This window comes from Triturus cristatus, chromosome 5_1, assembly GCF_964204655.1.
Source record: "Triturus cristatus chromosome 5_1, aTriCri1.1, whole genome shotgun sequence".
Lineage (NCBI taxonomy): Eukaryota > Metazoa > Chordata > Amphibia > Caudata > Salamandridae > Triturus > Triturus cristatus.
Window position 1 is genome coordinate 618,403,182 of NC_140587.1, and position 15,369 is coordinate 618,418,550.

At 45.4% G+C, this 15,369-nt stretch overlaps 1 protein-coding gene across 5 annotated transcripts in view; it reads right to left on the reverse strand.

Annotated features, from left to right (window-relative positions):
* The window catches only part of CHD7 (chromodomain helicase DNA binding protein 7), an 801,383-nt gene that overhangs the window by 260,136 nt on the left and 525,878 nt on the right, over positions 1-15,369 (reverse strand). The window lies entirely within an intron of this gene.

Below are 15,369 nucleotides of genomic sequence, written 5' to 3' on the forward strand. Positions count from 1 at the left end.
ATATATTAAAATGCCTTACATCCAAGTCTTATCCCAAGAGGCAAGATACTACTAGGTATATATTGAAAAAGATAATAGCAAAACATGCAACATTTTAGAGAAGTAATTTTTCTATATTTCAGTAAGGTTTAAACTTTGACGAAGTGGATAGTTTTACCTCTCCGGTGCATTAGGACTAACTAGGCTCGAACACCACAGAATGCAAGATTCACACATTTTCAATTAAGAAGCTCACAACTATTATGATAGAAATGCATTACATATGTACTAACTTTCTAAAACTAATTCTCAAAATTTTGCCCCAACAACAGCCTAAGCGAGTAATCATTTGCTTTTAGGTTCAACACAATCCTAATTTAGCATTAGGTTAGTATGCTGCCATAGAATTCGCAATGCATTCACAATTAAAACACATCAGTACGAAAAGGCGACAAGTCCAAAATGGACAATAATTATAATTTTTTTCAAATTCTAAAGTAAGCACAAGAAAATGAGAAAGGACACAATTCCAGAAATCTGTTATACAACATATCTGTCTCAAGTTCATTGTGTATGAATAAAAGGTACCTTGAGAAGAAAATCAATGACAGCTGGATTTAAGTGATACAACGTATGAAAAATGCTGCATGAAGGGGACGCTAGATAAGACCTTGGAAGGCTGGTGGAGTAGGAGTAGGGCACTCATACACCAAGCAGATCAAACAAACATTTTTATAAAACAAACTGCTATAGAAAATAGGTACTCTCCTTCTACATTAATTCAAGTTTATCGACAAAATACAAGTTTACAACCTACCTGCAATCCTCTTCCTGCTCAACTTGTGTACAAGTCTAGTTTTCTGTGAGAAACGTTACTGAACTCTTTTCTGGGGCATTAGAAGGTGGGATACTTCAGTCCATTTATTTTCCTGGTAACCCAGTGAAAACTCATTTGACTGGCAGGTCTTTCTCCTTGTGGAACGACGTTGCCACTCACAAGGATGCATAGCTACTTTCTCATTTAAAGACACATTCCTATGACGAATGTCACACAGTGACAAGCCTGTAATCATCAGACACCTCCCAATTGCTACCCTGATCTTATAACGGCAGCCAGGCTGAAGGAGTGCAGGCAAGCAAGAAAAGATAGGCCATTATTTATCACAAAGAAAGGTGAAGCAGCTCCCCATCACCTTTAACATGACCCCACATGGACTTTATTAACCCAACACCTATAATCATACTATCCCTTTCCCCCCCCCATATCTTTCTTCTGCAGTCAAACTACCACAGTTTTGAAATTCTGTAGTGGGACATTTTTAAAAGGGTATTAGATTCGCAACTGTTACTTAAAGGAAAAATAATGATTCAGCATATTTTTAGGGACGAGGTGGATCGCAATTGAGAATTATACGTTTATAAAGCGTATACATGTTAAGCAAACAACTTTTTATAACCTCTGCAGAAGGTCAAAAGGAATTTGGGAGGAAAAAGCCACTGATGAAGATACCAGGAAGTTATTAAGAAATTGTAGAAATATTAATTAATGATGGATATTTGAAGGAGTGTGCACAAAGAGAACATGGGTTTTGGAGCGAAGCCCCTTTGCAGAGTACCATTTATCTGTCAGGCTACTAGCAGAGCCAAGATGCTCTTCTTGGAGTCAACGTGCTCGTTCGAACTTCAACCCTAATCATGTGTTAGCGCAAATAATGTTTTTTTGTTGTTGCAGTTTTATATATTGTGAACTCGACCTTAAGGTACTGGAGCGCTTTATATGGGTGCCGTTCGTGCTGAGAGGAACATTGTCTGTGCTGCTCGGTGCTTGACCAGGGCGTGAGGGACTGCGAGGCACCGCGGCTGGGAAACCAGCTACAGCCTCTTCCCGGACACTCCCCTTTGCCTGCCTTGAAATTGACACCTCACGGCCCCCGCTTCGCGGGAGCCGTTCGTGCTGAGAGGAACATTGTCTGTGCTGCTCGGTGCTTGACCAGGGCGTGAGGGACTGCGAGGCACCGCGGCTGGGAAACCAGCTACAGCTGCGGCCTCTTCCCGGACACTCCCTTTTGCCTGCCTTGAAATTGACACCTCACGGCCCCCGCTTCGCGGGTGCCGTTCGTGCTGAGAGGAACATTGTCTGTGCTGCTCGGTGCTTGACCAGGGCGTGAGGGACTGCGAGGCACCGCGGCTGGGAAACCAGCTACAGCTGCGGCCTCTTCCCGGACACTCCCCTTTGCCTGCCTTGAAATTGACACCTCACGGCCCCCGCTTCGCGGGAGCCGTTCGTGCTGAGAGGAACATTGTCTGTGCTGCTCGGTGCTTGACCAGGGCGTGAGGGACTGCGAGGCACCGCGGCTGGGAAACCAGCTACAGCTGCGGCCTCTTCCCGGACACTCCCTTTTTTAGCGGACCACTACCTATTTAAATCGAGACTTGTGACGCGGCGCGGGACGCGGCGCAGGACGAGCGCCGGGCGAAGCCCGGGCCAAGGGCGGGCCCGTTCTAGCCCGTTACAGACAGAGTAAGACCGGACCGGGCCCCCCTACTAACATTTTATTGTGTGCATTAGACATCCCTGTTGACTTGTGATTATCTCCTGTTAAATAATTATTGTATTTGTACGCTATCACCCATGGCTACCACACGAGGGAGTAGAAACAGGATGAACAAGGATACAAGTAACATTACTGGCCCATTAGACAACTTCATTGTAAGAGCAAATTCAGTTATCGATCAAGGAATTGCTCTCATGGAACGAAGAGTGTCACAAGACTTATTGCTAGCTAAACGCTCTTCTTTGGGCCTGTTTGCGACAGCTAAAACTCCCGATAATGTAGGTAACAAATTACCCCTTGCTTTAGTACAGGCGGATATACATAGTATCCCAAATGTAGTAGATTTGTCCTTTTCTATGACGGAATGCTTATCCTCCTCGCAACTAGAGAGGTCACCGATTCTTGTACCGGACCCCCCGGTGTTAGAATCACAGACGCAAGATCCAGTAAATACTCAGATGACGAGAGAGAATGAGGGTGCAATTCCAAAGACTATAAAATATCCGAATAGAAAACATAAGAAAAAAGAACCTAAAGTAAATAAGTATAGCAAGCCAAAAAAAATCATTGCAACTGGGGAGAAAGGGAAAAGTAAACCCCACATTAGAGGGAAAGAACGAATTGAACAAGAGTTAAAAGAGAGCCGAACCCAAAATTGTACTATTTTGGACAGCCAGTTAATGGAACATTCCAACGCTGCTATTTCTCCTCCGATCTCATTAAACCCTGAGCTTTTGCAGGCGGACCATAACCTAATCGAATACATAAGGGAACTTTTTAGAACATTTCTTACCCCATTAGAAATTCGATTGAAGAAGATTGAGACACAGCTAATAGATGTGGCTGCTTCTTTTAAGACCTCGCCTAATATCGGTCCATCAAAGGTTGTGGAAGCGACAAAAAAAGGTACAAAAAACGTACTAGTGGGCCCCCAATCATCTAAAGTTTTAATAAACGCCACAAAAGCTAATACCCTGACACCGGTTAACATTGAGATCTGCTTAACAGAAAAAAATCATCAGCCTTCTGGAGATTCATGTATAAATAAAGTTTCTAATAGGGATGTTAAATCGGGAAATATAGTTATAGATTTGCCCCCAGAAGTATCGCCTTACTTGGTGATCCTAACGGGCGTCCCCGAATTGAAAGAGGATAAAGAAGAACCCTATGAATCCCTGAAAAACAAGGCCCAATATTGGCTTAATACAAACCGGCCACTTCCCTCGAATAAGACAAGTAAGATCCTAATGGTCCGTAGGGTTTCCTGGGTGGGGGTAGAAAGAAAAACACTACAGGGGGACTGTATCCTGGTCAATTTTGAAGACCGGGAAACGGTTGACTATATCTGCTCCTGGGGGAACCAGCATATAAATGAGACTATCCAAACTAAACGATTATCTTTTTTCTACCCTCCTAGATCTCAACTTCATCTACCAAATGAGGATAACTGGGTGACTGTAAAAACTTGTGATAGAAGAGCGGGCATAAGTAAATGGGGTAGGCAAATTAACAGGGGTTTAACACACAGCGACACCTGGAGAGGACTACCTACATCAAATCGCTATAGTAGCCTAGAGACGGTGGATTGACTCCATCAGATCGGCGCTAGTTGTTCTAGAACTAATATACAGTATAAAAGTTTAGATTATCCATCAAACTACCCCAAAAGAGAAGCTAATGAGGGCGGGAAAAGAAAAAACCCGTTAGATCCTTTAGTAAAATCCAAGGTTTCGTCTGACGAATTTGATAATCAAGAGTCAGAAATAATTACCCATCCTGACCTTGGTTTGGAAATTGCTTTATCCACAAAAACTACCCGTCCTATAATACAGCCCGACATGGAAGACAGCTTCCTTTTGGTAGAAACACATCAATCTGTGGCTTGCCCTTCTGAGGAGGAGTTGGACACTGAACATAACATTTCCCTGATGGAATTAAATCCGCGCCCAGATTGCTCCCCTGACAACGAATGTCAACAAGTAATAGCAAGGGGAGAGCTTACCCTTCTATCTTGGAACATAGCAGGTTTAGCAAACAAGGTAGATGATTCCATCTTCTGTGATTTAATCGAAAAGAATGACATTATCTGTCTTCAGGAGTGTTGGGACCAGGTTGAGATTCATATTGCAGGGTACCGTACTTTTTTCACCCCTGCAATACAGTCTAGGAGAGGCAGAAACTCGGGGGGACTTTGTACCTATATCTCTAACATGGTAAATTTGGAAATAAAGAAACAGAGTACAGAGGGGCATAATTTTTACCAGGTCCTTTGCTTAATTGCAGGAGGAAATCGACTTATATTAATTAATTTATATAATAATATCCCGAAGGATGATCTGAACAAAGCATTTGAAGATCTAAACAATTTAATACTCGGTGCAATTGGCTCAGAACAAAATGACACATGTATCATTTTGACAGGAGATTTTAATTGTCACTTATGCCCACATAATAATTCTGGTATATGTGGAATGGTTAACCTAATGGGCGACCCATGTATACATTTTGAGCATACTGTAGTGGGAAATATGTTTAACAGTTTAATTTCTGATTGGGACTTGGGGTTTGTAAATGAACTGTGTACGCCACAGATCCATTTCCAACCCACTTTTAACGGGCGAGGTTTAGAGTCTGTTATAGATTACACTTTGGTTAGTATTTCTCATGGTCGTAAAGTCCTGATGTTTAAAACATTAGACACTGCTATGAGTGATCACTTTCCGATTAGCTCAGTTTTCCTTATTGATAGGGGAACTAGAGCTGCCCCAAACGTAGTGGAAAATCTTTCCCACCATGCTATCTCTTTGGCAAGACAAAATGGATACGCCATAAAATGGAATAAGATCGATCCTTCTGATTTCCTCCAGAACCTGATATTGGACCAATATAAAAATGTCAGGATTTGCCTAGAGGATCATCCTGATCCTAGCTTGACCATTTGCGCTTTTGATCAGATCTCTTCATTTATCGCTAAAAAGTTAACAGGAACTATACGAGAAAAGGCCCATCAAAAATTCTTTGGGTGGTTCAACTCGGACTGTTCTAAGGCTCACTCTAACTTAAAGCAGGTTTTAAAGAAAAAACCTAAGGATTTGCTAGAGGTTAGAGCTGCCAGGGCAATATATAAAACATCGATAAAAAAACGGAAGCGGGAGCTCAAGGAGAACGCGTGGAACGCATTAGTAAAGGCAAGCTCCTTGAGAGATAATATTTCGTTTTGGAAAGCAGTGAATGCCCCCTTCTTCGTTGAAAGGAACTCTGATAAGTTAGATCCTATGATAGAAGAATCAACATGGGTGGACCACTTTACTGAGCTCTACAAAAAAGATGTTTTGCATTGTATAGCCTCTAAACCCCTAACTCAGCAGTCTGCGATCGAACCTATTGTCCCTGCCTTATTTCCTGTAGGGATTGTTTTTTCCCCTTCTGAAGTGGAACTGGCCCTACAGGAAAGTGCTAGAAACAAAGCGCCCGGGCCCGACGGGGTCCCGGTAGATATATATAAAGACACTGTTTCTCTGTGGGCCCCCCTGTTGACTAATGTGCTAAATAGTTTTAATATAAAGGGATTCCCATCGACATGGCAGGAAGCCATTGTGGTTCCTATTTTTAAAAAGGGAGATCGAACTGATCCCAAATGCTACAGGCCGATCTCCCTACTTGATTCACTTATGAAAGTGGCGGGAAGAATCATTTTAAATAGATTGCACACGTGGGCAGAGGAATCTGATGTAATTTCCAAGTTTCAGTACGGGTTTAAGGCTGGCCTAGGTACTGTTGAACAAGGGCTCAACTTGGCTTTAATAACTGGCAAATACATGAAGGCAAAAAAGGGTAACCTTTTTATGACCTTTGTTGACCTAAGTTCAGCATTTGATTGCCTGGACCACGACGTTTTATGGGATACTCTATCAGGCATGGGCATAGATTCAAATATCCTTATTTTTATTAAAGCATTATATAGAGAGGCAGGGGCCAAGGTGCGTTTCGGAAAAAAAGGGGAGTGCACTCGCAAATTTCCGATTATGAAAGGTGTAAGACAGGGCTGCATTCTGGCACCTTTTCTTTTTAACCTGTATATAAATGAAGTGGCAGATTTTTTAATCAAACAAGAACTAGACTATCCTCAAATCGATGGCACCGCAGTTCCTATTTTATTATACGCTGACGATGCGGTCATCATGGCGAGAACCCAGCTGGGCCTTCAAAAGGCACTAACTAGTTTTTCTTTCTTTATGAGTTCTAGGGGTTTAAAAATAAATATAGGGAAAACCTTTACCATGTGCTGCTCGTCTAAGAACAAATTACCTTGTAAGATTTTTATTGAGAAGTCTAAGATAGAACTCACTACCACTTTTTCATACTTGGGGATTGTTTTTAATCAAAAAGGTACTTGGAAAGCAGCAATTAGGGCCAGGAATTTTGCCTTTGCACGTACCATAGGAGCAATTAGGCAGTTTGCCAACAAATTAGGGGGTAGGCCTGTACGTATTTTAACGGATATCTACAAGTCTAAATGCATATCAACCGCTTTATATGGATCTGGTATATGGGGTATTGTAGACCCCCAGGAAATTCAAGTAAAAGAAAACAGTTTCCTCCGCTATCTATTAGCGGTCCCTAAATCAACTTCAACATATATATGCCATAAGGAATTGGATCTGGTCTATATATCGGATCTCATTAAAATCAACCCATTACTCCTATGGCATAAGATATGGACCTCAGAAGAAACTGTTTTTAATAGATCTATTTTGAATGATTGTCTCAGACTAGATAGATGGAAAGACATTCATTGGATTCTTTATGTCAAGGAGTTTATGACTAAAATGGGCCATCGAGCATTTTTTGATAATCCCTCCTCACTATCTTCGATCTCCAGAAAGGCTTTTAAGAAGAGTTGCCTTGATTATCTGGAGAACAAAAGATGGCTTGAGGAGAGGACTAAGTCTTCTGTAATTCAATATAATGCATTTGCCCAGGGCCCTGGTTTGCACCTTTATCTGTCTCCTGACTATCCTTGTTATGATAGAATGTTGCTATCGCGCCTGAGAACTGGTACTTTTTATAGGTTGATAACACTCCCAGTGAGCAATGATTGGTCTTTTAATTTAATTAATTGCCCCTGTGATGATCTTGCCTTGCAATCTTCAATCCATTGTGTTTTCTTTTGCAAGTACTATGCTTGGGGAAGAAAAAAATATTTGATTCCTCTTCTTAAGATCTGGGGATTAAGACAGTGCAAACCTGCGTATCTAAAACTGCTCCTATTGGAAGATGAAATAACTATTAGTGCAGTAGCCAAGTTTTTAAAATTCGCTATCCGATGCAGATTAACTCTGGAATAATTTTTGGTAGTGTTTCTTTTTATGTTTGCTATCCCCTTTTACGATGAACATAACATGTATGAAATTCGATTTTGTTTTTAACTATGTCTCTTTTGATTGTGCTTTTATGATTTTAACTTTAAATATCGAATAAAGCTATCTTGACTGACTGAGCACCAGTCACATTGCACAAGGTAACGTTCATTTTTTTTTTTTTTAAAGGCACAGGGAGATTAAGTGATTGGCCCAAAAATCACAGGATTTCGAGCCAATTCAGAGACTCGAACCGAGTTCTCTATTTCCACATTCGGCAGTTCTGCGGTAGCGCCAAATCCTCTCCCAGTTTAAGGATTATAAAGGAAAGGGGTGTTTTGGTGCGGTGCTGTAAAACCTAGTAATTCATTTGGACGAAGTCCTGGACAATTCACACAGTTTTAGAAAACAAAATGAGTATATTGAAATACAATACAAGGTACACAAGTTGATCACACAGCTTCAAAGGTGTAACATACTACAAAAAGGTACGAGCAATGATATCCCAATGTTTTTTTTTCATAAACTTTATTTAAAATTTTACATTAGAAATTAACATTGGTGTACAAGCAGTAGCCATCAGAGGAATCAAATATCTATACATCACAATGATTACAGTTCAAGACAACGGACCCTTCACAGCACCACCTCAGCCTGCAGTCAGGTATTAAAAGTATTTAATCCCCTTCGGAACTCCCATCACTTCCGTCTGGATGTAACTTTGGGAACCCAACTGGTGATCCTCGGCCAGCAGGTCGTAATAGAGCTCCCTCCAGAGCCCTAAATCATACTCTAGTTTCTCACCCCTGCGACACCTCTTCACGTGTACCTTCTCAGCTAATGTCCATTCGCGCACATCCCGAATCCAAGCCGATATCTCTGGCACCGTCACCGCCATCCAAACAATGGCAATTCTAAGCCTCGTCAGCACCAAAAGTAGTTGCAGGAGCCTCTACCCCATCTTGCATTGCTTTTTGGTTTTTCGGATCAACTGTAATTAACAGTGGTTAGGTGTTAATTACACTATTGCTCACGCTGCCTTTAATCCGCCTCACGACCTGTAACCAAAAGCTACTGATTTCAGGGCATTCCCATGCAAAGTGCAGGAAACTGCCCCCTGCTTGTGACACCTGGGACATATGTTGGGCCGACTAGGGGCCATGCGATGTATTCTCTCCAGAGACATGTATGTGAGGAGTGTGTATTAACCGGAAGCGGACATTACAGGAGAGAGTGCGAGTGTGTGTGTCTACCACCCTCCAGTCCTTATCCATCAGCTCCTCCAGATCCGCATTCCAGGCTGTGTATGCCGGGCGGGGGGTTGAGAGCACTGGCGTCCGCCCTCATTGCCCTATACAGTAGTGATATAGTATGCCTGGCTCCCCCACACGCAAGTAGAATATCTAATGTTTGTGTGAGCAGTGGAATCTATGGGTACGTAGGCCATATTTCTTTAAATATATTAACTAAAGCAGGGTATTGTAAATATTGTCCCTGCCCCAACCCAAAGACCCCATAGGCCTGTTCAAATGTTATAAAGCTCTCGCCCGGGTACAGATCGGCAAGAGTGTAGCACCCCCCCTCCTGCCACGCCAGAAAGGACATGTTGGACATCACCCTCCTTACCGGTGCAAGATCCCACACCGACAGTTCCCAATGGAACGGAACGTGCCTTAAGATTCGCTCCACAAATAATTGCCAAATGCGTGCGGTCTGCCCAATCACATACAGCGCTGCGTCGGTGATGCCTGCGCCCCCCATGAAGAGTGACGGCAGGTCGTTAACTGGAACTAAACTCTGAAGTAGGCGTGTTTCACAGTCGTCCCTCTCGGAGAACCATCTACTAGCATGCTATAATTGAGCGGCATAGTAGTAGAGCTCCAATCTAGGAGCCTCGAGTCCGCCCCGTCATACTTATGGTTCAGCGTGTCCAGCGCCACTGCTTCGCTGACCTGCCCAGTACAGGTCTATTAATATGGAATCCAAAGTCTGAAATATCAACCAAGGAATAGGACACAAAGCAAACTGTAGCATATAAAGGCAACGGGGAAGTACCACCATTTTGGCTATTGCTAGAGTGCCCATTAATGACAGCGGTAGAGTGTTCCAAAAGCTCCCTGACCCTTTAAGTGCCTCTATCGTTTTATAGACATTAAACTGTAATATCTGTGAGTCCTCGCCCGCTACTTGTATGCCCAAACACCTAAAGTGCCCTGTCTCCCATCACAAAACCAGTTGAGGAAGGGACTCCACACCTTAACCCGCCAATCGTTCCAGGGGGAATATCAAGGATTTTGACTTAAGACGTAGCCAGAGCACCCACCAAACTCCTCCAACACCAGTAGTAGTCTCGGAACCGCTTTCTGTGGTGTGGATACATAGAATAATGCGTCGTCCGCATACAGTTATATGACATGGGAGGTTCCACTAACATTTATTCCCCTGTTTGGCAGGTCCCTATGCACCCAAATCGCCAGGGGCTCTATTGCCAGAGCAAACAGCAATATTGAGAGGAAATCAAGCAACCCTGGCATGTCCCCCTCCCTAGTCTTCACTCTCCTGACCTGCTATGCCCCACCTGTACTCTGGCGCTGTATGCAGTGTATAGAATCTGTAACCAACGTCTAAACCGCGAGCAAAATCTGGCCACCCTGAGCACCTCCACTATGTACCCCATAGCCGAAGGCCTTTTCAAGGACTATGGAAACCAGGGCTAGGTCCTAGTCTCTTTGCTGTACTTCATGCAAAATATGTTAACCGCCTGATGTTCATGCCCGTGTTGCGGGTTGGTATGAACCCGAAATTGATCTTCGTGGACCAGATATGCCATATGAGGGGCCAGTCTAGCAGCTAGGACGTTGCATAGAATTTTAACATCCAAATTTATCATCTTAAGGGGGTGGTACGCTGAGGGGTCCTGTTTGTTCCCCCGGCTTAAGAATCATGACAATTTCTCCTTCGCGCATTGTTGGGGGCAATACCCCCATTTCAAAGGCTTCCGCATATACTTGTAGTAAGGGCTGAATAAGCGTATTGGAGAAGACCTGAAAAAAAGGCCATTGGGAACCCATCCGGCCTTGGTTCCCGGGCATGGCTCGAAGCACTTCCTGCACTTCAGCTGTGATATTTGCTTAGAGCTCCTCTAGACCTGCAGGTTTGAGCTGCAGGAGCACCAAGCCCTGTACGATGGGGACGATCCTCTAAGCTATTAGTCCGGGGTCTGCAGTGTACACCCGCTGCAAATGGTGTTGCAACACCTCTAGGATCCCAGCCCCGGTTTTAACAGGGCTCCCTCCCGCAGTTTTCAAAGTAGTAGTCAATGGGGGAATCTGCTCCCTTTGCAGTATCCATGCCAGTAGGTGACCTGACTTGCTGCCTTCGGCGTGAAGCCTCTGGCGGTACCGCGTTAAGGTATATTTATGAAGCCTATCACAGATGTCTACGATACGCTCGTGCTGCTCCCGTTCCCTCTTACCCAGGTCTGTGTCTGTTGGGGACCCCGCCTGTATAGCAGTCAATGTTTTCTCCTCCCTGTCGAGCTCCCCAAGTAATTGTCTTATCACCCCGCACACAAGTCCCATACTCGCCCTGCGAGTCACTGCCTTCAATGCCTTCCACTTGGTTGCCCTACCAGTGGGGCCCCCTCATCCCCCAGTTCGTCTCTAGGTAGTCAGTTACCGTCCTTGATAGCACAGCCCTCCCCACTTCGTCCTCTAGAAGATCGGGCGGGATTCTCCATCGCCTCGGATCCCGTATGGGAGACCCCCACCTCACAAGGCAGCGCACTGGGGAATGATCGGACAAGTAACGTGTGTTATCTCTGCCTCCGGGAAGTCCGGCATACCTGATAACAGAACCCTATCTAGCCTACTTTGTGTTCAATGTGTTAACGATTGACATGTGAATAGTGGAAGTGTGGAATGTGTTTCCTCCATATATCTTGGGCCCCCAGATCATGCATGACCTTCCTGAACATCTGAGACATTCTAGGTTTCGTACCCGTCCTAGGGGGGTAACTGTCAAGGGCTGAGTCCAGGACACAATTAAAGTCGCCCATCCATATGTATGGGATGTCTAATAGTTCCTGGGTGACCTGGAAGAATGCGGGGTCATCTATATTCGGCGCATATGTGTTTAGTATGACAATTTCCCTGCCATCTAGCGAGCCTCACAGAAGTACATATCTGCCATTCACATCTGATTCACTATATGAAGGAGTAAATGGTGTGCCAGGGGCCACCCAAATCATAGAACCCTTAGCATATGTAGAAAAGGAAGAATGACTACTCTGGCTGCTCCACTATCATCCAGGATACAGGCAATTGATATGTGGTGGCGTTTAAGAAATGTCAACACTATGTCTTTTGGTGCAAGTGCCCAGCCCCCGCACATTGCAGGCCAAGAATTTGTACTAAGCCCCCAAAATGGAATATGCTCGCTTCAGCCATCGAAGTTGCTCCCTGCCCACTCATAGTTAAGCCACTGGAATGCACACCTTCTAAACAAGCCAAAACGTGAAGACTAATAACAAAACCCAACCGTCCGCGGACATTTTGCAAACAACAAACTGGTAAAAAAATGTACCCCCCTACGACGTGCCAGGACACACGCCTCATCCTGTACAGCCCAACTGGGGCAAAACACTCAAGCCCCCCTAAGGCAACGAAATCTGAACCCACCCCTCCAAAGACCCTTCCTTTCACCTCTAAGGTATGAATGCCCTGTGGCGTGAATCTGCATGACACCAAGTAGATACAAATTATATGGTAAAACCCACCCCTGGCGTTTATGACAAGCACCAACCCCTGCAATGCAATAGGCACTTCTGCCTTTGAATGATTCGCCAATTGGGGATGAGTCCCCTCAGCCTGCCCGGCCCCGAGGCCCCCACTTGCCCCCCCCATCTTCCGCCCCACCCCCCTCCCCCCCTCAGCATCCACCTCCTGGTTGTGCAGTGTTTCCGGGACTACATCCACTAATGCATTTGGCCATTGCGTTGGTTTGCCAATGTCCAGATTAGCGGCGTCCCCCTCCGCCGCTGAAAGGGAGTCCGAGCTTATATGCAATGTTCCATCACTCCCTACCGTGATCCTTTGATCTGGGCCACAGTCCGCAACAAGTGACCCTTCGTCCTCCCCCTGGTTTGTGTTCCTGTTCCGTGGTTCTCGAGGAGGAAGTGCATTCCAGCGTATCTCCAACCATTCCCACACATACTCGGGGGTCCAGAAGAAGTGCGCCTTACTGTGCGCAAGGACCTTGAGATTTGCAGGGTATAACAGAATATATTGCATGTCTCTTAATTTCCTCTCAACACCTAAGAACGATTTCCTTTGTTCTTGCACCTGCTTAGTATAATCAGGATAGATGGAAATCTTGTTGTTTTTAAAGAAGAGGTCCTGTTGCTCTCCGGCAGCCCGTAGGAGCAGTTCCTGTCTCTGTAATTCAGGATTTTTGCGATGAATCCCCGGCGGAGGTACCAGTGCCCTGTGCGCTCTCTCAATGGCGCATATATTCGATTTGGCGCATTGACTGGGGGTGAGTGATTGCAATGTTCAACACTCCGTCCATCATTTCCTTTGGTTTTTGCTGCATATATTCGATAGGCCTGTCTGACACAGCTGGGTTTGGATCCACTGCTAAAGGAACGGCTCTGCAGACCTCCCTTCAGCCCTCGGGAAAGCCAAGTACACAGATGTTACTGCGTCTAGCTCGACCCTCCGAGTCTTCAGCACGGCGTACCAGGGCTTTCGTTGATGAAGTTCGATGCAACACTTGCTTTTTCAGGATGGCCATTTCTCCCTTGAGGCCAGATACGTCCTCCTCCACCACTGTGACCTTGTCTGCTACCCTGCAAAAGTCAGCCCGCAGTAGATTGACGCCAAAGGAGACTGTCTATCCGGGCCTTAAGTGCTTTTTGGGATCCTTGTATGGCTGCCGGGAGCTCTGCCTGCCTAGGCTCCGCTCCCCCCGCCCCCCCCATCCTCCTCGTCCATCCCAGTCGTCTGGCGTGTTATGCGCTGTGAGGGGTGACGGGGCATAGTGTATGTCTGCCAGGGCAGCTCCTGTTGTCAACTCACAGGGAGGCTCAAGGGCTCTCACAACCCAGCCAGCGTTTTATTTTAGTGCAGTATAGCACTTCCTCTTCTTCATCCTTTCTTGCACAGGTAGTGGTCAATAGTAATGGCCCCAATTAGCCTGAAATCCGATATTGTGCACAAGTGACACTCCGAAGTCTCTCCGGGCCACAGCACTCAGCCAAAACATTAACTCAGAGTACCTCGAGGGTGGATTCCCTTAGATGCATCCGGGGTGAAGACACCCCCGTTCCCAGCTCCAGCCTCATTCTACAATGGAGCTCCGCACCTTGGGCAGAACAAGGCCCCTGCTGTTCTTCTGGTGTGTCTGCGAGGGAAGAGGGTCACCCCCCCAGCACGGCACTCTTTAATGGCAGGACAACCCAGGGACATGAGGTGTGGCCCCCAAACCTCACCGCAAGCTCAGGGTCAGCAAGAGCACACAACCAACTCAGTTCACCTTCTGCAATGTTTCGCGCTGTGCCCCGTTCCTGCCGCTCCTTCCGTGACTCTTGATTCAAGACCTGCCGTGGGAGGCCCCACCACGGTCAACAGGAAGATCACTTGCCCCAGTCTTCTTGGACTAGGACGTACTCTGGCCGTACACAGGCCCCAGCTGTGCTCCTCTCTAGGGCCGCTGCATCATGGAGCCCTGCGTCGTCCCGGGTCTAGCATAGCCCTGCTCCTGACGCCTTCATTTCGCCGTGTTACAGGTGCACCACAGGTTGCTGGTTGCAATTCAGTGGTCTGGGCTGGGGATCAAGTTCAGACTTCAGGATTATTTCAGGATTTTCTCTGCAGGCCGGCCGGGAGCTAGAGCACTCAAGTCCTGTCGGCCATGATCCTAGGCCATGCCCCAATGGTATCAAATTTAACACAAATTAAGCACGTCACTACACGCCTCTGGGGTACAAGCTCAATTCCCTGGAGATACAATGCACACTGGGGGAGTCAATTCACAATTTATTCGACCCAATATTGCCACTGGAAACTGCAAGATGTGTTGCAATAAATGTCTATGATGTAGGGAAGACCACCAGTACTTAAGCAGGCCTTGTTACATGGTTACTTTTTCCACAGTGATATATTTTCCTGTCAGCAGGAGAAGACAGAACTCAAAATATAGAACCACGACATCAATGTGCTGCTGCTATTCTATAATGCAGTTTTGGGTATTATACTTAAAACAAGTACTAAAAAGTAGATGAATCTTTCACCTCTTAAAACATCTAGTTAATAGTCTGTAAAAGCAATGCCGACTGGTCACTCTTCAATGCATCATTCCTTTACTCTTAATCTGGAGTACCTCAATTTGCTTACAATGATCAAAACCGGTTCGACAGGTAAACACATTTTTGATTTATGATGCCCAGTACATATCAAAGCAACGGACATGCTCAG